This window comes from Nelumbo lutea, chromosome 5, assembly GCF_056320005.1.
Source record: "Nelumbo lutea isolate HS-2025 chromosome 5, American lotus-T2T, whole genome shotgun sequence".
Taxonomy (NCBI): domain Eukaryota; kingdom Viridiplantae; phylum Streptophyta; class Magnoliopsida; order Proteales; family Nelumbonaceae; genus Nelumbo; species Nelumbo lutea.
Window position 1 is genome coordinate 63306652 of NC_142688.1, and position 24690 is coordinate 63331341.

The 24690-nt window shown below is 35.0% G+C and overlaps 2 pseudogenes across 1 annotated transcript; one reads left to right on the forward strand and one right to left on the reverse strand.

Moving 5' to 3' along the window:
* Window positions 1–2277: 2277 nt before the first annotated feature.
* Window positions 2278–24421, reverse strand: LOC148852717 (ubiquitin C-terminal hydrolase 12-like; annotated as a pseudogene). Its single transcript, XR_016099445.1, has 9 exons — window positions 24404–24421; window positions 23783–23929; window positions 21300–21406; window positions 21050–21124; window positions 18250–18326; window positions 17961–18107; window positions 17786–17866; window positions 17584–17703; window positions 2278–6558 (listed from the first exon to the last, which is right to left on the reverse strand). The product of XR_016099445.1 is annotated as a ubiquitin C-terminal hydrolase 12-like (transcript).
* LOC148852718 (small ribosomal subunit protein eS19x pseudogene) lies at window positions 20199–21004 on the forward strand (annotated as a pseudogene).
* Window positions 24422–24690: the final 269 nt, after the last annotated feature.

Sequence of the window (24690 nt, forward strand, 5' to 3'; positions counted from 1 at the left end):
TGAGTTTTAAACGAAATAAATCCATTTAATGTAATCAAATAATAACAGCATTAGAAGATATTTACACTTGCAACAACAGATTGAGTGCCCATATTGACGAGAAGATATTCACACAACATTAAACAAGAATAAATCCATTTCAAAGCATGTGCTAAACTTTCAAATGTTTCTTTGCTATTGTTGGTATGGATTAAAATTCTAGTACTTCATCAAAACCAGCATGTGGGCACAAATTCATGACAGATTGCATTTTCTTGGTCTTTTACAGGCTAACAACCAAGCTGAGCATATCTCCAATTAATAACTAATTTTCAATTGGTAATTTTTTTAGGAATTAGAGTAATGTGTCCAACATTGATTTGTCAGAGAGATGTGAATAAAGTTTTGGACAGGGCCATTATTGCTAAAAATTCATGACTGTTGGCAAATCGCAAACCTTTTCCTTCTGAACAATTAAATGACCAATGAAAATTAAGAAGCACCGGTGAACAAATTGGACATATTGATTTGTACTCAAAAAGGAGCTAGAAAGTTAAAAATCTGCCCAAGGAGAGGAAGAGAGATAGAGATTGCACAAATGAACCAAAATTCAAAGGGAAAATAAAAGAAAAAAACCACAATATTCAAGCATCTAACAAGTCCCTAAAAATCTGCCCAGGGAGAGAAAGAGAGAGATTGCACGAATGAACCAAAATTCAAAAGGAAAATAAAAAAAGAAAAAAAAAACCATGATATTCAAGCATCTAATAAGTCCCTAAAACTATCTCAAACATCTATTAATTATTGCAAAATACAACCAACAACAGTTCTTTGTCTAATTAGGAAAAAAAAAAAGCTAAAAAATGTATTATAAAAGATTTATTAAATTTACGCAAAGCACATCAATCTGAACCAACTCGGATTACAAAGAAAGAGAGTACTTGCCTATCAAAATAAAATTGAGAATCAAAAGCATTACCCGGTAATTTGATTCCATCATCACCAACAAGAATAATAATCTCCTTGGCCAGGCTCGACACAATATTTAGGGCCAATGGTTGGGCTGGGCTCGTACTTGGGCTTGAATATGTTCTTTTGCAGGGGTGGAGCTAGGAAATTTTCATGAGGGGGCCAAAACTAAGGTGGAATTTGGGGGGCTGGGGGGAATAAATATGGATGGTTAAAGGAGGGACACCCCATTGGGGTGGAGAGTGGGGGAGGGGAAATTTTAGGGGTGCAAGTCGGATTGTCCCGAGTTAATAGTTTACACTATTAATTTTAGGGGTGCAAGTCGGGTTGTCCCGAGTTAACAGTTTACATTGTTTCGGGCTCAGGCTTCAGGTTGGGCCTATTGAAATTTTGACAAAATCTTAACCTTGACAAAGCCTAGCCTGAACCTGGCCTAAATTAGATAAATAATTTTTTAACTTAATAAAATAATAGATGTTTATTAATGGCATCATTACAAATAATTAGATATTTAGCAACAATTATGGAAGAGGGATTTTTAGCAAAATTTTTTAATAAGAATAAATAAATAAAATTATTTAACTTAATAATATAAATATATAAATGATTAGGCAATAAAATAAGAGAAATAAAGAATTAAAATTTCTTAGTCATGCTTTGGGCTTTATATGAGGGTCGGCCACAAGCTTAAGGTTTAGGCTTGATGGCCAGCCCAGGCTTTTTGCTGATATGAAGGCAAAGACCGACTTGAACCTGGCATAACTTATTAGTTAAATAAATTATTAGTTAAATTTCCCAACTGAGATAACCCTAAATATTAGGCTCGGAGAGAGAGAGAGAAATAACATATTAGTTAAATAAATTATTAATTACTTGAATAATTTAGTAAATTAAATAAATAGAAATCTAATTTACTTAATTTATTAGCACCAAAACCATGCATAAAACATCAAAATTTATATGTAAATTGTGCACAAATCAAACACCCCCACATTTAAGCTTTTGCTTGTCCTCAAGCAAAGACATCAGCCATAAACTGATCATCCCCCCTTATTCTCACCATTTACTGGATGAATTTTTAGGAGGAGAATGCATTGAGTAGTTGGGAAACTTGTGTAAATATTCTGATCAATTCCTATGAACTACCATTCTTATCACATACATAAGAGCCAAGGAAGGGGAGAATATGAGATTCTTCAAGTTTCAACATTCACTTCCATTCAATATGTAAATCAGCTCCTTGACCACCAAAATTAACCATCACTTTGCTAGGTCTCAAATCTGTCACTGCACCTCATTGAATGATCAACTAACTTTTGTCCCTTTGAACCTCAGCCGTCACCGAATTTTTTTTTCTTTTCTTTCCCCTTTTTTTTTTGAGTGCATTTTATGCTCCATCTCACACGGGGTATTTTCTTCTTTCTTCTTTTTCTTTTTCTTTTTTTCTTTTTTTTTTTCTTTTGATGTGAGTGCATTTTATGCTCCATCTCACACGGGGTATTTTTTTCTTTTTTCTTTTTTTTTCTCTTTTTTTTTTCTTTTGGTGTGAGTGCATTTTATGCTCCATCTCACACTGGTCACAGGCTTGAGGCAGATAACAATACTCATATTCCAAGTTGCTAGTTTTACTATTCAACTCGGAATAGCAGAGTTGGGACTAAACTCATATCATAAACCGTTAGTTTTACTATTCAGTTTATGACAGCGGAGTCAATTGGACTTTGTCCTATTTCTTTTCTTTTTTTCTTTTACCTTTTTCAATTGTTGAACCTCATGCATTAGCAATTCAGATATGGACTAGCTTGAGTGATCATTAATAAATCAATCAAGTGCATCATACACATGAAGGTAGTTAGGGCTGGTCATGATGAAAGTCATATTCAGCTCTCTCAACTCATTGTATAAATCATACTCAGTTGGATCATTCACAATAATAAAAACTAACACATACAGTGGTCTCCCTTAACTCATTGTATTCCCTCTTTGAATTCACCTAATAAACAGCAATGATCTCGAGGGCATTTTCAATCTATTTGGACTGTCAATGCATGTATATAAGTGTTGGGCTGATTGAAGTGCATAGCCACAGTCTAACTCCCCCACACTTAAGATGAACATTGTCCTCAATGTTCCTAGTGTTAGAGAGCAACAATAAATCAGAACTTATTTGGGCTAGATCTCTTTTGAGTGAGATTAGGGTGAAAGTAGAGGAATCTATGATGTTATACTATGACAATCAAGCTGCAATCAATATTGCCCACAATCCAATTCAATATTATAGGACAAAAACACATTGAAGTTGATAAACACTTTATAAGAGAAAGGATAACAACTGAAGAAGTTTGTTTGCCTTATGTCTCTTCAGAGTTGCAACTAGCTGATGTTCTCACTAAAGGGGTGGCAAAGAACAAGCTTGAACATGATCTACGCAAGTTGGGAATGTGTGACATTTACTCCCAACTTGAGAGGGAGTGTTGAAGATTAATTAGTTTTATGAATAGATATTTTATGTTAGTTGTTAGATAGGAGGTGGGGACCATAGTAGTTATGTGAGTCCAAATTTTATTATGTTTTTGAGTATTATATATGTTTTTCCGCCCTATAAGGGCATAGTTGTCCTTGTACTTTTCTATTATTTTAGCATAAATAACAAGTGAAGGGGGTGGCCAGATTATTGCTCTCTTTTCTTTTCAACTTCTCTTCTTCGCTTCTTCTCCTTCTCTCTTCAAGAAACTACTTTCTTTCATATTATTTTTTAGTTCAGAAGATTCCTACTAAGACAACTCAAGACTCTAGAGTTACAGCAATGAAAAAAGGAAATATAAATGGTTGACCAAGGACATGGAAGTTCGATGCACATGAATAAAAATAAGTGTTAATTCTTTTATGGATTATCTAGACAAGGGATGAATAGGAATTCTATTTTTTGGGCTCAATTGTAACTGTTGTTGTATTTTGGGTAAGTTGTGGGGAGTTAAGATATTTTAGCTCCCCTTCCATGTACTCCTTTTTTAATCATTTAATGAAATCTCATTGTAATTGTTGTTGTATTTTGGGTGAAAGTTGTAGGGAGTTAAGATATTTTAGCTCCCCTTCCATGTACTCATTTTTTAATCATTTAATGAAATCTCGGTTATTGACCAAAACAAAATATATATGATTGCAAAATAGACAAAATCACCTAGTTGTGAATTGTATCTATTTTCCTATTAAATGACGTCCCCAGAAAGTAATCTCGGTATCTATAAAACATTTATCTAAACTAAAATTCCAAATATTAGTCATAAGGAGATTTACATAAAACTCATTCAATTAAAGAAAAAATCAATAGACATATAAATCAATAATAGATATATAATGACACCCCCTTTGCAAGCATGCATAACTTACTTGAATCTAAAATTATCAAAGGCTTATACTAAAAGATTGCATCCTTGAGAACTTTTGACATATATAAAATTAATCAAATTAGGGATATAATAAACAGGTAAAGAAATTGATAACAGAATAGTCTACTACACCTGCTTTCCATGTATGTACAATGTTCTAACCAATTAAAATTAAAAGTATATGTAACGAAAGCTAAAACATTGATTAAAAATCATACCATCAATACAGATGGTTTTACTGATCAAAAGCAATGCTAGAAATATGTTTTAGTAAAGGCATTAATGGAAATATGTTGCTGGCTGAAAACTTGTAATCCAACCAAAACTACAAGCTAATTAAGGCTTACCAAGAAAAAGGGGAAAAAAAGTCATCATAAAGAATGTAAATTTCTCCTTACATGGTCTCCTGTGATTGTAGTAGTTGCTTTGCTCAACAATATTAAAAATACAGACCTATAGAAGTTATATGAGCAATAAAACATGTGCTCCATACATACTTTAAAGCTATTTACCAATATAAGAAAATTGTAACTTTAAATATCACTTTTAGAGTTACAATATTTGCAACCACTTCTACTAATATCCTCAAGATGATAATGGCTAATTCAGAAAAAGCAGCAACCAACAGTTCACACTGAACGGATATGAAGGTCATGGCATTCACTTCTTGTATCTTGTTTGTATCTAAACAGATTTGATGCAGTAGCCCTGACTTAGGATTCAATGGTTGTGCCATGGTTGCCTAGAATTGGCAGTCGGTGTTGTCAAAGGGTTGCCCAAAACAGTGGGCCAGGCAATAATGGTTGCAAGGTTCATCTAAATAATCCTTTATTGAAACAATAAGTTAGGATTTGGCCATGGTTACCATGTGCATTGTCACTAGTTCTAAGGTGGTGGCGAAAGAAAATGCTTCAAGTGTTGTTTAGTGGGCTGCTTTGTGGAAGAAGTGGGACATTGTAATAGGGCTACAAGTCACATACCTGATTTGAAGAATTTAAAAAATTACTAACCCAAGCCCGTCCAAGTTGCACCCCTTAGATTGCAGGCAGGTGGTAAGTTGGGTGGTCCAAAAAATGGAGAAACACCTTGGTGATGAGGGTCAAACATCTAGTAGGGGTTCTTTTCCTCTTCATCTTTCCCTTGAGCAGGGAAGTAGACACATCCAAGGTCTCCTCTCAATGGTGTAGTTGTGCTACTAAACAAATGGAGCTTGTGTGCTGGAGTGTCCAATAATGACACTGAAGAGGTGGAAGACAATAGGTTCCTGTGGCTACATATATATGGTCTTTCCCTCTTCTTATGGAACCTAAAAATTATTAGAACGATGGTAGGGGTGCAACTTGGGCAAGTTTGGCTTGGGCTTTTGCAAAACATGAGTTCCAAGAAGGCTTTCAAACCCCCACCAACAATGTTTTTAAAATTGAACCGAACAATGAACCGATCGGGGGTTCGATTCCCAAGTCAAGGTTCGACCATTCGAACTGAATGGATGGCCTGTTTTGATAAAAAATAAAAAATAAATAAATAATAGACAAATCGTTGGACGGTTCAACCACTTGGGTCAGTGGTTTGCTGACCAAATCAACGTTTTTTGGGGAAATAATGGTTCTGGGGTAAAACAGAACCAGTCACCTAACTAGTTCCTAGTTTTTCCAGTTTGATTGTCCAGTTCGGTCCAGTTTTGAAAACCATGCCCACCAATTTCCCTAGGTCATACCTAGCTCATAGAAGCCCAAGTCCAATACCAAAAATTAAAAATAAAAGACTATAAAACCTAAATGAAAAGTTAAAATGCAAAACATAAGTTCCAGGAAGGTTTTCAAGCCCAACCAATTTGCCTAGATCAGACCAAGCTCACATAAGCTGAAAGTGGTGATAGGATTAGCTTGAACTAAGCTTGGGTTGGTAAACTTTGGCATTGACTTTGATTGTACTAGGCCTAGATTTAAGGTTTAAGTCATGGGGTCAGGCCTAAACTTGGTTCAAACCCCCCCCCCCCAAGTTATAGGTCATATTTGTTTCTGCTTCATAATAACTCATAGAACATAAGAGTAGAATATCATACATAGACAAGAAGATAACAGCAGAAAGTACTCACAGATTGTGCTTCTTCTTGATGTGTCAATGGCCGATTGGGGCGATAGGTATGGTTTTGATGCTTTGCCCAAAGCCGAAAACGCTGAAACTGCACTGGTATACCAAACTCTTTTGCAACCTCCTCCTGTTGACAGTTATATTAGGTTGACAACCACCAAATCATCAAGGAAAGACCACAACTCTAACAGAATAAGCTTTTTTTTATATCTTCTTTAACAGAATTAGCTTCATATTAACACATTAAATGATAGTCAAAGAAGATGATGACAAATAACATTAACAAGAATGAAAATGATCATACTAGTGGTACTCGTATGAACAAACAAGTAGTGACTAAAAGATATATGGCTCCTCAAATTAATGTTCACAGATCAACTCTTTGCAACAGAAATCTGTGATGCAAAAGCATAACTAACAATACATATAGAAGCATTGCCAGATAATTTTGTTGCTACAATGCCTAAAAGAAGGCCATTACTCAACGTTGGTCCCAGGCACCTGCTATATGGGGTCTTGGGAGAGAGAGAGACTGGATACAGTCCTAAACTTTGGCATTTCTTTTGCACAAAGTAACTGCCCTCAGATGCTAGAGTGCATAAGTATCAAATATGTTCAGATTAGAAATAAGGGCACCAAATATTATGAGTTTTTTTGTCTTTAAACTCATTTGTAGTCATGCCACCAAATAAGGGCACTATTGTAATTTGTTCTCAGATTAGAAATATTATGTCTGTGGGTGTGAATAGTAGCCAATACACCACAATCAAACAAATCCTCTTCTTCTTGGTATCAGAGCTCCTAGGTATCAACTTGGTATCTGAGCACCTCTTGGTCATGGGCAGACATTTTTTACTGACTCCGTCTACAAGGGAGACCAGCTGGCGTCAGACCACTGATTTTAGAAACATTTTTGTATGACTCTTGTGGTCATTTGAAGCTTCCATAAGATATTGTGGTTTGCCCAGCAAAAATCGGTTAAAAATCTAGATTCAATGTTAGGCCTTTCTCTATAATATTGAAGGAGTTTTTCAGCATGAAACCTAGTTCACTTGGCTCATTTTAAGTTTCTAGATTAATGGGAAGATGCTCATATTTTTCTAAACCCTAGAAAATTTTGGGGAGATTTTTCTCTCCTATTTTGCCACTAGCCAATTTTAATTTTTTGCTTTCAATCGTGTTTTGACGAAGGATGTGTCAAGTACTTCCAATGCACTTCTTGGAAATGTGGAGACCTCCAATAGCATGATAACAATAGTGAAACTCAATGGAACAAACTTTCTGGAGTGGTCTCAATCAACTTAACTTACCATCATAGAAAGAGGTAAGTTGGGATTTATTACAGGCAAGGAAGTGAAGTTGAAGCCTGAAGATTCAAAGTTTGCTAAATGGGAGAAAGACAACTTGTTGGTAATGTCATGGTTGGTTTATTCAAGATCATATCGTCGGTATCTATATGTTCCTATCCACTACCAAAGATACTTGGGATAGAGTTGTTGCTACCTACTCCCAAACTAAGAATACAACTAGAGTGCATCATATTCAAAGAGAAGTTGTAGTATGCGTCAAGGGGAGAGATCAGTGCCCATGTGTTTTTTCCCTACAATCACTTTGAGAAGAAATAGAATACTTGAAGGTTTTGTAATGTAAAGGCCCCATAGACAATGAGCAGTACCAAAGGTATATTAAGGAGAATATATATTTGACTTTCTGGTTGCTTGAATCCTGTGTTTAACTTTACAAGGCAACACATTCTTAGTGCAGATATTGTCGCTCTTTCAGGTACCTACTCCCTGCTACTAATGATGCAACCTCTGGTGACTGAGCACTCAACCTTTATGTCATCTAAACTGAAGTAAAGCACAAACAAGCACACTGTCAATGAAAAGCCTAAAGATGCGGTGTGTGAGTAATGTAAGAAGCCTAGACATACCAAGGACAGATGTTGGAAATTAAATCCTTATTTGAAACCAATGTTAAAGACAAGGAGGAAAGGTAATGCTCATTTGGCCACTGTTGGTAGTGGCGTTCAGCCCATTTCTGCTTCATCTTCTTCCCTAGACCATTCTGATTTGATGGATAAGCTTCGGAGTCTCTTGCTACACCTACAAAAGAGTGGGGGGCATCTACATTCACTAGTACTGATATTTTCTTTCAAAAAGGAAAGGTAAATTTATTAAAATCATAAAAAAAGAATACAAAGAGGCCCCACACAAGAGCCAAAGCTAGGCATGGGGCCCAATATACATTACAATTCAAGAAGGCTTCTAGAGCTCAGAAGGGCTCCAAACATGCAAGCCTACTAAAACCCCAATTGGTCCTAATTACAAGTTGGGTGCCACTATTGGAGATATTCTCCTTGATAGGGGTTTATCAAAGATTAGTTGGTCGGCTCCTTTTCCTTTACTTGACTAGACCTGACATATCCCATGCAGTTGGTCTAATAAGCCAATATAAGCATCAGCCAAGGACCTTTCACATGCAAGTTGTCAACAAGATTATTGTATGTTTGAAGAAATGTCCTAGTAAAGGGATGTTATATTCCAACCATAGAAATATGAAGGTTGAGGATTATACAAATGCAAATTGGCAAGATCTGTTAATGACAGGAGATCTACATCCAACTATTGTACTTTACTATGAGGCAATGTGGTTTCCTGGAGAAGCAAGAAGCAGTCAGTTGTTACTCATGCTAGTGCAGAGGCAGAGTGCAAGGCAATGGCTAATGGAGTGGGTATATGAGTTGCTTTCGTTAAAGACCTTATTGACAGATATGGGAATTCAAATAGATACTCACTCCAATGAGACTTTACAATGAAAATCAAGCAGCTATAAACATTGCTCATAATCTTGTCAAAATGGCCATGCAAAGCATATTGAAGTAAATAGACATTTCATCAAAGAGAAGATAGCCAATTGAAAGATTTGCTACTCTTTGTGAGATCAAGAGACCAACTTGATGATTGTCTCGTGAAGGGAGACCACAAACAAAAGTTTGATAGTAATTTAAGCAAGCAAGGCATGATAGATATCTATGCTTAACTTGAAGGGGAGTGTTGAATACAATATATTCTAAAGGGATTTTTGTCTTTAACTTCTTTTGTATTGGGTGCCCAAATAAAGGCACCATTGTTAGTTGATATCATACTAGAAATATCATATGTATGGGTATGCAGCCAACACACCACATTTAAACAAATCCTCTTATTTACCTCCCATTCTTATAAATAAATTGTAGCAACTAATTAAGGATCAGGGTCAAGATGTGGCCCCTACATGTAAACAACATGTGATATAAATGCCAGAGGACCATTAGGTTATGATTAACAAATAGAAATTTGTCATGTGGTCTCTCCAATTTAGCCTCTTCCCTATTTCTCCCTTTATTATTCGTAGTCAAAGAAATTCCAAACATTGTAACAAGCAATATTGAGGAACGTGAACAGAATCATGATGGAGAAACTTGTTCACCTGGTCGAGAACAACTTACATTATCCAGTTTAAGCACCCCCCCAGCAAACACACACACATGTCGTTTTTATAAAGATGGAATAGGATTCTCATACAACATAATTCACTCAATTAAATAATTGAGTTTTATTGTTTAAGATAAGGACCATACAAGAGAGGGGTGATGATTTCTAGCCTGGCCATAATGTGTGTGCAGGTTAGTGCTGGTGTTTTAAAAGCGCAAGGCACAAAAAAGGTGCAAGGGCCAATGTGTGCCCAAGGCGCATGCCTTTTTGAAGAAAGGCACAAAAATACAAAAAATATTAAACATGATACTAATAAAAAATATAAACCTACATTTAAAAAAAATGTTTTAAAATACCTATTAAAAATACATAAACATAACATGTAAAGCGTATTCAAATGAGAATTTAAAAATAAAATCAAACATCTAAAACATTTTCAAGCATGTAAAACCCACAATCTCTTTTTTTCCTCAATTGCATTACTTCAAGTAGCTAATGTGATGTAAAACATATTGCATTCCTGATTCTACGAGCTGCTTTTGTGCCATGCCCCTCGAAGCAAGACAAACAAGTCCATGTTAGGGTCTTAAATTCTTAGTTCTCACACAAAAAATAAGGATTTTACAATTTTAATCGCTTTTTGAGGAGATATTTTAGTAGGACGATGGACGAACAAATGAACAACATTACCAAATAAGGGGTTATCGAAGCGTGGCACAGGGATCTGGGAGGAGAGCCCTCAACCCAGCCGTTAGGTTCAAAAAAGCAAAAAAAAAAAAAAACGTCCAATTTTTAAAACACACATGCCTGGGCTGAGGCACAAGGCACATCAAGTGCACCAGGCATGCGCCTTTTGAAAGGATTGCACCTAGGACCTAGGTGAGGTGCATACCCTAAAATGCACCTCGCATGTGCGCCTGAGGCATGCCTTTTAAATCACTGGTATGCGCTATATATTACATTTTATATGATATTAAGTATAACACATAAATCTACAGAAGGATGGACAAGCCAAAAGGTCAATCAAGAGTCTCTTGCAATGGGTGGGATACCACTCAGCTAAACAGTTGTAAGGCCAGAAATGCAGGACACTAAAGAAACATTCCAAAAAATGAGTGTTATAGTGTTAATGTTGAGATGGATGAGTGGAAAAAACAAAAAGGACAAGGTCAGAGATGAAGTCGTTGAAAAGAACTAAAGTGTAGCTCCTATAGGTGATAAAAATGAGTGTGATAGTGTTAATGTTGAGATGGATGAGTGGAAAAAACAAAAAGGACAAGGTCAGAGATGAAGTCGTTGAAAAGAACTAAAGTGTAGCTCCTATAGGTGATAAAAATGAAAAATAGTAGACTAAAATGGTTCATTCAAATGCACAGAAGACGATCTACAGCACCCATAAGAAGTGATCTGTTACAAGTTGAAGGGACCCTTAGAGCTAGGGGCAGATCGAAAAGGACATGGGTTGTAGTAAGATATGATTTAAGCCCTCTAACTTAGCAATGGGTATGGCACTGAGCAGAATGGAAGGTGAGTATACTCGTGTATTATATTTAAAGTTTCTTTCCTTCTTCCCACATTACCCAAACAAAACAAAAATTGTAGGCTGGAACCCAGCCTAGGGTTCAGGTCAGGCAAAGGCACAGGTTCAGCCATGATCATCCCTAATTCAGGGTATCACGTAGATGGTTTCGTACTTCCCTTGATTACATCTCCATGGAGAGGCAAAGAAAACCCTTGCTACCTTAAAGAAACAAACAAAACAAGGCCAAAGAACTTAATTTCAGTATTGCAGAATTCTTCTAGTAAGTATACTGATTTCATTTCCTTTTCAAATATCTCCCAGAGTTTTTCTTTGGGAAAGAAAAAAGGTATAACAGAAATATTTTAATTAATAAACTTCACTTGTAGATATCACAATCAGTCCCATTATTTATTGGGCTGTAAAACTTTTATGTTACCCTATATATAAAGTTTTAACTTACAGAAGACAGCAATCAGCCAAGTTGAATACAAGGGACATATACAGTTGGGTAACTCCTATATATATTTTTCATCTCTCGTAGGGAACTGCGATCCACCAGATTTAAATAACCTAACCATAGACAGTTTATTCGAGAGAAAAGGTGATGAGAAACCAGGAATTTTATGCTTAGGGGAAAATGGAAGATAACAACAGATGTATTAAAAGGAAGGCTTTTATTTTTCTTTTTTCCCTACCTGTGATGCTTCATATCAGTTAATGTCTCTTCTCCTCATAGAAATCTCACAAGATTTTGGGAGTTCCTCTTCTCTTCTTTCTCTCTCAATATTTCACTCACTCTTTGTTTCTCTTTCTGGGGACTCACTTCAACATTCATTTTCCTTGGTAGTATTAGGAAGCATAAGAGACCTTTTATAAATGGGAAGGGTTGTAATTTAACCATTCCACACACCTCTTACTAGAATAAACATCCCCCACAACTAAATGAGGGATCACAGTTAAGTGCTGATTTGAAGTTGTCCTTCCCATCTAAAGAAGAGAGGGACTTGTGTAGCTCTCTAGTCTGTCCTTTTATTTAATAGGATATACTCAAGTGTACAAGTTGGGACCCGTGCAATGCACGGACAATTCCACGCAAAATTGAAGTAGAAAGAGCTTTATAACATTTCTAATTCAACCAACTCAATCCAACCCAAGTATTATATTTTTGAGTAATGCTTAGTTGTTCCAACCACAATCCAAATTGAAACCCAAGTGAGAGTAGCTAATCTCGTATAGGGATCTCAGTGGGCCCACTTAAATGGTAAATTCAATTTGACTCACCCATAGATGGTCAAGTTAAAGTTTTGATTATTTGACCCAAATTGGATGTAGGTTTGGCTGACCTGACCCATCGAGCAATAATAACCTTACACATAAAGGGTATTCTTGTAATTTGGTTTGACATCAAACCCCTAACCTTTAAGTTTATGATTTCTTTCAATGTTTGTTTTAACCCAAATCTAGTGTAAGATTAGATTACAGACTTCAAACCCCTAACCTTAAAGTTTATGATTTCTTTCAATATTTGTTTTAAAAAAGTGTGAGGTTAGGTTAGGGTTTTGATTAATTAACCCATATCGAGTTCAGATTTGGCTAACCCCCACCCATCGGATCATAATACCCCTACACATATAAAGGATATTCTTGTAATTCGGTCTGACTTCTACCCCCTAGCCTTAAAGTATATGCTTTATATCACTATTTGCTTTTGAGCTTTTTTGTTCTTCCACTTTTAAGAAGTGGTACCCTACCAACTTCCAACTTAAATTATGACTCTTGAGTTTCCAAAATGTATCACAAAAAATAATTGAAAGACTGTGAGACGGGTTGGGTCGGTATCGAGTTGTACCCTGTAGACCAGGGCAGGTTCGATCCAAAAACCAGCATAGTATTGAGTCAGGTTGGGTTAGGGTTCAGTGGAACCAGGGGAGGGATGAGTTAGGGTTGAGACAAACCCGTGCCAACCCACCCAACTCTATAGGGTTCAGCCTGATACCAAACCAACCCATATCATAGTCTTTTAATTGTATTTTACCATTATTTTCATTACTGATTTTTTACATAAATAATTCATTAAATATGGTAATTTACTATTAAATTACTTTTCCAAACAGTTCAGTAACTAATTAAGTATCAAAATTTACACAAATTATGGTAATTTTCAAAAATAATTATCACAATTATTAATTATATTTATACTATTAAGTATTAAACTACTTTTTCAAACAGTTCAGAACTAATTAAGTATCAAAATTTACAAAAATTATGGTAATTTTCAATAATAATTATCATAATTATTAATTACATTTATACTTAATTAATAATTTAAGTTAGTTATCAGTAATAATTTAATTATAATTACTATTATTTTAATCGCTGTAAAATTATTTTACAGAAATAAAAATAACAATAGTTATAATTTAAGTAATTCATTAAATATGGTAATTTAAAACTAAAGTACTTTTTCGGAAAGTTTAGTAATTAATTAACTATAATTACTTATATTAAAAGTATTTTTTAACATTAATTAATTAACCATAATTAATTAAGTAATAAATTATCAATTCTAATTAATTAATTAACTGTATTTAATTTTGAAATTGTATTTTTTATAATTATGATAAGATTTTTAATTAATTATTAATTTTTTACCTTACTTTTATTATTTGTCTTATTGCATTATATATTTTTCCCTTATTATTATTTTAGATATGTTTTACTCATCTTATTTCAATATTTAAATTTTAACTCAAACTTTCCTTAAACTTTCTTCCAAAAAAGTTTTTACATAAACGTTAATACATTGATGAGAAATTAAGTGCATGTATTTTGCAAGGTGGATAGAGATAGAGATGGAAATAAATAGAAATTAGGTAGGGAGATGGTTTAGGAAAATTTTTAGGAGAGGAGATGATTTAGGTGATTGGAAACGTGAGAGTGAGAGATTTTAGGAAAACAGGGGTGCTGTAGTGGCAAGTTGAGAGTGTAAGGAATGGTATTTTTTAAGGAGCAAGGAGAAGCCTCAATTGGGTAAGGAGATAAGGGAGAGGCCATCTTTGTTTTAATATATACTAATAGATCCTAATAATATCGTCCCAATCCTTGTAAAGGAATCTAATTATTAAAAATTAATCATAAAGACAAATCTCAAGTTTTGATTCTCAATGCTAAACAGTAGTTTCAAAACAGGCATAGAGGCACTTACACTTGCTTAACTGCAGTTCATTGGAAGTTTCACCCATACCACAGGCTGTTAGAAGTAAATGCTAATACGGTAACTCTGAGTAGCAGACCCATCTTTGACACCTCCTAGGACCAACTGACAGCTTATACAGAAACGAAGTTTGGTGTCACTGGAAATTTGGATCAGAAACAGAGTACAACTTTGGATTTCTCCTATGGCCAAGGCTGAGATCAAGGGTTCCACATTCCCCCCTCCATTCCTCACTCTCAAATCAATACAATAGCAACAAGTTGAAAAATCCCAGTGTTTTAAAAGCACAAGGCTCAAAAAAGGCGCAGGGGTCAATTTGCACCTGAGGCACAAGGCACAAGGCGAGGCGCACGCCTTTTTGAAGCAAGGCACAAAAATACAAAAAAAAAAATACTAAAAATAAAAAAATGTCAGAAAATTCAAAAAAATATATTTAAACATAATATAAACTTAAATTTTAAAATAAATGTTTTAAACAACCTATTATCTAAAATTAAAATACATAAACATAAGATGTAAAGCATATTCAAATGAGAATTTAAAAATAAAATCAAACATATGAAACATTTTCAAGCATGTAAAACCTCTAATATCTTTTTTCACTCAATTGCAATACTTCAAGTAGCTAATGTAATGTAAAACATATTACTTTCCTGATTCTATGAGCCGCCTTTGTGCCACACCCCTCAAAAACCAAGAGGTTTTTATTTAGAAAAATAGAGAAAAAGAGAGAATTTGGCACAAATCTGCCTCAGTGCAATTATTCTAACTATCCAATAATTGCATTTGACATGTAAACTCAAAAACCATTACCACAAGGGATGGGGTGGAACTCTTGGCAATGATGTTTATTAATTTTTTTTTATGAATAAAAATAATTTATTAAATCAGAATATAAGGCAATACAGGAAACCCATGAAGAGGCACGAGGTGTTACCTCTTCTAACAAAGTATTACATCCATTAAGAACTGGATAAGCAGAAATAAACAGAAATAAAATTACATAGCAACCCAATGACGTTTATTAATGTACTACTAGTATATTTATAAAATCAACTTATGTCAAGCCAAAAACCCAACAGTTAAACAGCTTAACTCCGAACCACCGATCCCATAATTTCAGCCAGATTCTTGTTATACAACAATAATTTAATGTTCATGACATAAGTTCAAGCCCTTCTTGGTGGTTAGGAGGAACTCTTCCAATGCAGTTCCTTGGACATTCCAAGATGTAACAAGGTCTTTGTAAGAAAACATGCAAGTCAGATCATATGACAGAAAGAACATGAAAGGAGTATTATAGCAATATAACAAAAAATGGTGCAATGCAGTCATTGATGACAGAAGTCCATTAAATGAATAAAGTCTGAAGAAAAAAAAAAAAAACCCAAGTGACAGTTGAACATAGAATCTATTCTCCCATGCTAGGAATTTTCAAACCATAACCAGTGTTTTAAAAGCGCAAGGAACAAGGAACAATTTGCACCCAAGGCACAAGGTGAAAAAAAATATTAAAAAAATGCTAAAAATAAAAAAAAATGTCAGAAAATTCAAAAAATGCCAAAAAAATCAAAAGAAATGCAAAAAAATCAAAAATATTAAACAATAGTATTAATAAGAAATATAAACTTAATTTTAAAATTAATGGTTCAAAAAACTTATTATATAAAGTTACTAATACTCATCCCTAGAAGGAACAAGAGCTCTGAAACACAAGCAAATTCATCATCCCTTAAACACAAGCACAATGACCCATGGCTCCTTCACTTGTGCCTCTTTCTACTCTACCCTCTCCTCTCCAGTCTCCAATCTTTCCTATTAAAGAAATCTGGTCAAGGCCAATTCCTCTAAAAATAGTTGTGTTCTGTTGGGTATGGAAAACTTGCAAAAGCAAAAACCCTATATGTGCTTGTCCCCAAATTGGTGCATTGTGTAAAGTGAAGAGTGAGGAATGTCACCATTTGCTAATATCTTGCTCTTTTGTTGCCAATATTTGGAACTGGGTTTCATTATTATTTGGGTGCAGGTGGAACTTGCCTGTCTTTTGTTCCATCAGCCTTTGGGAAATTGATAGAGAGGGAAGCTAATGTGGAAGTGCATTAGAGCAGCTAGCTTGTGGACTTTATGAGAGGAGGGGAATGCTAGAATTTTTCAAGAAAAGGAAAGAAGCCTTGCTGAAGTAGAGGAGTTTAACATTACAAGGGCAACCTCTTGACTAAAAACTTCAAACTTGTTTGTGGATTTCTCTTTTGACGATTTAAGGAGAAATTGCATAGTAGTGGCATCCATAGCCTCCACAAAGAACAAACTACAAGTAGAATCAGAACGCCCTCCGTAGGGAATGGTAAAATTGAATTTTGACGGAAGCAGTCAAGGAAATCCAGGGCCCTCAGGCATAAGAGGGATTCTAAGAGATAAAGACAGCAAGGTGGTAGTGGGCTGGCTGACAAATCCAGAAATAGTTGTGGGGTTACAGGGATCTTTTGAAGAATGTTAACTTGCGTACAAATATGGCAGTTAGGTTTCAGTGGATTAGCAGATCTGCAAATGCAACCGCTGATTCTTTGGCAAAACAAGGGGTATCAAGGGTTGACCTGTTTTGGGCTACCTTATAATTGTAATTCAGGCTAGTGTGTGTTTATTTGCTTAATGCTAAGTTCCAGGGGGAGGTAACATCTCGCGTCCCCTCTTAAGCTGATTGTACACAATACACTCTTTCTATGGTTAATAAAATTGCACTCGTTTATTACAAACCCACTTCATTGCCCACATCCCTCATACAAAAGATATGAAGGATAATTTGATATTTAGTGAACCACTATCAATGGAAACGTTTTTTATCAATAACAGATCAATGGAAACAATTAATTTATTGATTGACAAAATACCTACAAATTAAACTTTCTGAAAACAGATGCAAATGAAACATTAAGCAAGTACCTTGAAAATGTTGAAAGTCATCTGCTTCTGAATACAGAAGCTGCGAACTTTGTCATGATCCACTAGATCAAAATATATATCCCTTCCAATCTGTTCTACAAGATCCTCATTTCGAGCACCCTAGAGGTAATAATCAAATGCTTTAGCATAGAGTGTTCAATGATAGCTAATAACAAAGAAAGACAATCTTGGAAGCCATAACCTTTATAATAGTATAAAGGTGTGCCTCTGCTTTTTCCTTTTTCTTGTGCTCCTTTTCTTCTTGTTCTTTCTTCAACCTTATCTGAAATATGTTATTGAAGACCCTCTATTAAAATCATCACAGAAACAGTCAAGTTACAAATTCAAATCTACGATACATAGAAGAAGTATCTTACCCTAAGTTGTTCAGCAATATCCTTCTCATCCACATTGCAAATTATTTTCTCCTTGTCACTTTCGCATATATATACAAGCATATATGCATTTGAATACTTCGTGAACTTAAATGGAGTATTGTTGAAGTCAGGATTCGTTTGTGGCAACTGTCGAGCAAAAAGAGAAAAGACGGCATAAAATAAAACAGTAATCAAGGTTACCATTGAGAAGCGCAAATTTTTCTTATCTAGATAGAGATGCATTTTTATATGCAAAAAGCACTTGTAAGTTTGATTAAAAATGTGTCACCTCTTCCTCACCGCCATACTGCTCCTCTAGTACCCTCTTCATATCTTCTTTTGTTACGTTCATCATCAAATTTGAACCTAAAAGCATCAATCACTCAATCGCTATCAGATTTTACAACACTAAAGAGTGCTAATACAGTCACAGTGATACATGACCAAACATGATAGATAGAGATCCTAAATAGTGAAACTAAGATAAAGATCATTATCAAATAATGATTCAATATATCTCTGATGTTTTGGGAGGGGTGGGCTAGATACAAACATAACTTTTGACCAAGGATTTAGGTATTAGTACGATACGCCCGATACAGAGTGTATCATATGGGTATCAGAAGGCACCGGTACGGGATACGCTATGACTAGAGGAAGTGTATCCTTTCAGCCGTGTATATCGGCCCGATACGCCACCGTATCTGTGTGTATCATTTAGTATCATCCAATACAGTGATACGGAGGTGTATCGAGGGCCTATAATAAAACGCGCTATAAAAATTAGAGGGTGGCGTGATTCGAACCCAAGACACCACCTATGCCCAATGATTAAACACACCTTTAACCACTAAGCCAACATTCATTTTATGATAATAAGTGAAAAACATTAACATTTATTCAATTTAATCTCCACAACCAATTCAAACAAATAGCTTATATTATATTCAACCACCCTAACTATAAATTAAAAAGAATAATATTTAAGATTAATATTTTATAAACTAATAGAATATATAAATCTATCAAATCCAAATTTATATCAAAAAATGATTTTTAACCTCAATAAATTTATATAAATAAAATAACTATTTTAGTACTTAAAATTTATAAATTTGCACAAGATATGTATCTTAAAAATTTTAGAAATTATTAATTAAAATTTTAATTTGTATTAAATAATAATGTATTTATTATTTACAAATTATTTGAGAATATAATATAAATGAATCTACATTTATATCAAAAATTTAAAATTTTAAAGAAATTAAAATATTAATAATGGAATAATTATTTTCATAATTAAAAATTATGAAGTTACATATGATATGTATGTTTGAAGTTTTACATATGATTATAAATTTACCAAAAATTTGAGAATTAAATTTTTAGTTGACTTTTTTTATTAATGTTAAAATTAAAAAAATAAATATAAAATGATTAATATAATAATTCAAATAGAATAGTAGCATATGTTTTTTTGCCTTGGACTTTAATAGAAAATAAAATAATATCAGTAAAGTTGTATGATATTTATGCATCCTAGTATAATAATTGTAATGTATTTTTTCATATATACCATAAAAATATACATTTCCTATGTATTTATACACTATTTGGGATTATTTTGACATTAGATTTAGTGATGTTAACAATACTTATGGAATTTGTATGCATTTTCCTAACGTATCCAAGTGTTTCCATATTTTCGTTTGTATCCATGTATATATACACTATTTGTGATTATTTTGACATTAGATTTAGTGATGTTAATATACTTATGGAATTTGTCTGCATTTTCCGAACATATCCAAGTGGTTCCATGTTTTCATCTCTATCGATGTGTTTCCAAAGTGTATCTATATCCGTATCCGATACTTTAATCCCTGCTTTTGACATTTTTTGCATAAAGTGGCCGCTCTCAAGCACAAAACCATGTTCTCGTGATTGTCAACCTCAAACTTACCATTACACCATTCAATGGCCCTCAATAACAAAGGTGTATTAAAAGTATACATAACAATAAATATATGGAAGCAAAATAGCTACTTTAAACATTTAAAACTCCGAGGTGAACAATACAATTGGAAAATAGTAAAGAAAAAGAGACCAAACGATAGAGGGGGATGTTTGGGAAAAAAACCATAAATATAGTACAGATCAATCAAAAACAGCTTATAGTTCAATCAGCATCGAAACAATTGCTAGAGATGAGGAATATCAAATTCCTCAATCTAAATGAGGAAAACAGAGTTCTTAAAATCATGTGTATAGTACTAGAGAGGAAAACCTGCCTCAGACAACCTTCGGTGAAGCTCGAGGGTCTAGCTACAGCCATGGAGACTGCTAGAACGGTGAAGGATGTTTCCCCTCATGAGTTCATTAAGGCTTATGCGGCTCATCTGAAGTGATCGGGGAAGATGGAGCTTCCTCACTGGACTGATATTGTGAAGACCACCACATTCAAGGAGCTTGCACCATATGACCCAGATTGGTACTACACCAGAGCCGCTTCCATGTCCCAGAAAATCTACTTAAGACAGGGCATTGGTGTTGGGGGTTTTAGAAAGATTTATGGTGGCAGTAAGAGGAATGGCAGTCGTCCTCCACACTTCTGCAAGAGCAGTGGTTCTATCGCCCGACACATTCTTCAGCAGTTGCAGAAAATGAACATCATTGATATTTCCTCAAGCGGGCAGAGGGACCTGGACCAAGTTGCTGGAAGAATAGTGGTTGCTCACTGAGTCATTACATATTCTGTTTTCTGAAGGTCCTGTAGGGCTTTCTTTTAATTTTGATGTAGCCAATAGTATTGTTAGGTGTTTTCCTTCTCTGCTGCTTAGTCATTAAAAGATGGAATTTGGTTTACTTTAGTTATTAAAAAAAAAAAAATCATGTGTATAGTAGGATACTTCCATTGCAGGTGTCTGCACTTAATAATCCATTTTTACCACCTAAAATAGTGCAGCTACGGAAAAATGCTTTTTTTTATTGCTATGGTTGAATGCATTTGATTAACCAGCAATTTTTCCCAAAGTTAACAACAGCCAAACAAAAATATTCAGTGAACAAGCTCTAGCTATACCTACCACTGATCAGAGAGAGTGGGCCTGATAAAAGCATAATAATGTCCACCATGCACCCCACCACTGTGAACCAAAACACTGCAAACAAACAAATGTAAGAACCTGAACATAACAAAATAAAAAATTGACATAAACACAAATATATATTCCTCTCTTAGTCAAAGGTATCATACTTCACCAACCCATCCCAACTTAAATTATATAAATTACTCCTCTGAGAACCAGTATTGTAGGGGAAGCATCATGAAGGTACCTGTGGAGCGTGTAAAGGTTGCAAACTCTTCGATCGGCTTCAGGTGACAGGTATTTTCCATCTCTATCGAGGTCTAGTTCCAGAGGGAACTCATAACGGTCATTTATCTAAACCAAACAAAGCAATTCCGGGAATTAAACCTAATCTCAACAGAATCATATACTATACAAAAAGTATAATTGTGAAAGTGCTTTTGCTTAAGGGAAAAATCATCTTACACCCCAAACGACAAAGAAAGGAATGATATAATCAGAGAAAATGAAAGAAAAATAAAACCTGTCACTAAATACAAGTAGAAATCAAATACAAAACAGAGATAACAAGTAGAAATTGATTAAAAAGACATTTCAAGAGATTGTGTAATTTATCTCACCAGGAAAGATGATGAAAACAGTTGTAGCATTCAAAGCAGAAATACAGAAAACAGAGAGAAAACAAACATCTTTTGGGTAAAAAGATTGCAGAAAATCAAGTTTTGGGCTTTCCTGTTATTTCTATCACAGAGCAGCCACCATTCTATGAACTCCCATAAGCATCCATGACACTGTAAGATCAAAGTTAAGGTAACTTTCTAAGTCAAGTAAAAGGGGAACTTAGATTCTATTCAAGTTTCTAGCAATGTGATTCCTTTAGGCAGCCAACTCTCCAGAATTTTGACTATGTTATATTCTAATAGGAAAAAATCTTTCTTCATCAAAAAACAAAAAGAATTTATTAAATGCAACAACAACAGAAAGATCAAAGGTGGAAGCCATAGTTCTAGGTGTAGACCTCAAAGAGGCAACCTTCTCCTACAAGAAGTTGAATTCTGGTCGCCTTGTAGATGGATCACCTTTACAGTGAAAAAGCACCTAGGTGTTAGCAAGATGCATTTTTTTTTTTGATAATTATGTTAGGAAGATGCATTGAATACACTAATTTCAAGGAACTAAGATTAAATCACATCGCCTTTTTATCTTTCAATAAAGTTCTCTTTCAGTTTTCATCACAAGAACTGAGTTTAAATCTAAAAAAGAACATCTGATGCACATGTACACGTTTTTGTATATAAAGCATAGACATGCATGTGCACGCCCATAAGTCAAAACTTATAGAAAATAGTGAAGAATATTATGGGATAGCAACTACGAAATGAATTGTTAAAAAATATAATCAGAGATAGCAAAATCTCCTTCAACCAACACTCAGGTGCAGGGCAAGTCAATACTTATTTCAAACCAAAAATAAATCTCTACAAAATCAAGACACAATATGTGTCTTTATTAATCAATTTCATCCATAAGAGAAAAACCTGCAGGTTCAAGATAAACATCCACCTCTTGACAGTCATCAATCTAGAAAATAGATAAGGGAATACCTCCTTGTAAGCAAAACCTTAATACTCTTGGTCATCTCAGACACAAGGAACCAGTATATATCAAATAAGCGTGAAAATGAAAGAGAAAGGAGAAATTACTTTGAAGTTAGTAGATGTAAAAACAAAACAGGGAAAATCTAGACCAGAAAAAGGAAGAAAGAAACACAAAAGGACAAGCCAATATGGACAAATGCAATGGAAAGGCAAATAGATCGAGAGTGGGTGGAAGGAACTGTATAAATCATACAGCAGAAATGAAAAATAAGAAATAGGTAACACCTATGGTACACCTAATTTAGGCAAACAAATTGGCTACTTAAAAAAAGATTAGAGGGTTAGGCAATGAGAGGAAAAATAAAGGAAAGAAAAGGCTCCTTAAGAGGTAACACCTCTTAAGCCTCCTTAAGAGGAAAAATAAAGGAAAATAAAGGAAAGAAATAGGTAACACCTCTTAAGCCTCCTCTTAAGCGGAAAAATAAAGGAAAATAAAGGAAAGAAATAGGTAATACCTCTTAAGCCTCCTTAAGAGGAGGGGGTGAGGAGGAAGAAGAGGAAGGGGGATCTCATTTTCTTTATTTTTAATGAAAATATTTTATATTAAGAAGAATAAAGATGCATAGCACTAATTTAAGGGGGGTTCTTGTCGAAATTGGGCTGCATTGAAAAGGGGACGGGGCCTAGTGGGCAAAGCCCCCCAGCCAAAGGGGTAGAGGGCGGACCACTTTCTTTCCTCTTGTCTTTTCTTCCCTTCCCTTCCCTTCCCTTTTTCTATTTTTTTCTATAGGAGGGTATCTATTCAAGAACTGATATTCTGCTAGGTAGTTATTTATATGAGCAACATAGGACGTTTTGTCAGATCCACTGATGGTGTGAAGCAATGTCATCCTAGCAGCCTTCAGAAATGCAGTCAAATTCTTTGCTCAGCTACCAATTCTAGCATTAACATGCGATTGTAGTTTCAAATAGACCTGTAACGATATGATTTGCTCACTCTACTTAAAATCCATAATCCCAGTACCAATTTCTCAACCCAAAACCATAAATGAATTCAAATTCAACGTTTACGCATTCAAGCCGCAGATCCTATAATAGTACTCACCCGAAGGAAGACTTCAAAATCCTATACCTCCTCGTCCATGTCCCAATACGATTCGATGAAACACGCAGCCCTCTCTTCCTCAGTCAAAGACTCTCCAACGGTTTTCAGCTCCGACGTCCTGGAAAGCAAGTTTCTGATTGTCACTCGCCCGATCTCCCTCCTCAATGAGAGGAACTGCAGAAACCAGCCGCCAACATTGCAGGTTCAAATGCAAGATCAAGAAAATAGACAAAACATCGAAGTAACCCACAAACAAGAAAGCTACTTGGGTTTTAGGGTTTTGAGGATTACTCACATAGGAATTCAAGTTGCGAAGCTCCACCTGAGTGAACTGGCTCTGGAGCCATGGATCGCCATTCGCAGGTAAGTTTGAGGAAATCGAGTGGTTTTGTTCTCTGTTTTCTCTTTTCTAAGAAGCACGATGTTGAGCTCTTCTCTGAATGGAAAACACCAACTCTTATATAGAAATTACTCGATAATCTCTTGCTCTCAGGTCGATTGATAAGGATTTAGACCGTTGCAAAATCAATTAAAATGACAAGGTAAAGCGTATCAAAGATTGCAGAATAAATACCACGATTCTTACAACGGTATATTTAAAATTCTAACAGAATTAATCATCGAGCGGTGGTGGCCTTCGGGAATTACCGTGTCCTTCACCTCCATCCAAAGTAGCCAGACAGAAATACTTATCAAAAAGAGAATAAGCAGCCAGACAGAAAAAGAGAACGGAGTGGGGAGAGGGAATTTTCAAAACGTCCGTAGCCTGTTCATTGGCCGGGCTCGGGCTTGGGTTTTCTCAAAATTCTAATGGGCCTGGTCGGAAGTACGAATCCGAGATAGTGTAAAGTTGGGATCGAAGTCCGGACTGTGAGAGTCCACGTTTTATGCACTCATGGGTTTATTGGATACGTGATCCCAACATTCAGAAGTGA